Below are 206 nucleotides of genomic sequence, written 5' to 3'. Positions count from 1 at the left end.
ACGCAACCCATCGTAACCCATCCCAGCCCAACACAACCCAACGCAACCCATCTCAACAAATTCCAGCCCAACACAACCCAACGCAACCCATCGCAACCCAGCCCAGCCCAATGCAACCCATCTCAACAAATCCCAGCCCAACACAACCCATTGCAACCCAATGCAACCCATCACAACCCATCCCAGCACATCACAACCCATCCCAC

The 206-nt window shown here is 54.9% G+C and overlaps 1 protein-coding gene across 1 annotated transcript in view; it reads right to left on the bottom strand.

The window, feature by feature from the left end:
- Positions 1-206, bottom strand: part of RNF115 (ring finger protein 115) — a 22,008-nt gene that overhangs the window by 15,825 nt on the left and 5,977 nt on the right. The gene's annotated exons all lie outside the window — the stretch shown is intronic.

The sequence above is a fragment of the Charadrius vociferus genome, unplaced genomic scaffold (assembly GCF_000708025.1).
Source record: "Charadrius vociferus isolate BGI_N301 unplaced genomic scaffold, ASM70802v2 scaffold1487, whole genome shotgun sequence".
In the NCBI taxonomy this organism is placed as follows: Eukaryota; Metazoa; Chordata; class Aves; order Charadriiformes; family Charadriidae; genus Charadrius; species Charadrius vociferus.
Note: the sequence above shows the minus strand (reverse complement) of the source record. Positions and strands in the feature narration are given on the sequence as shown.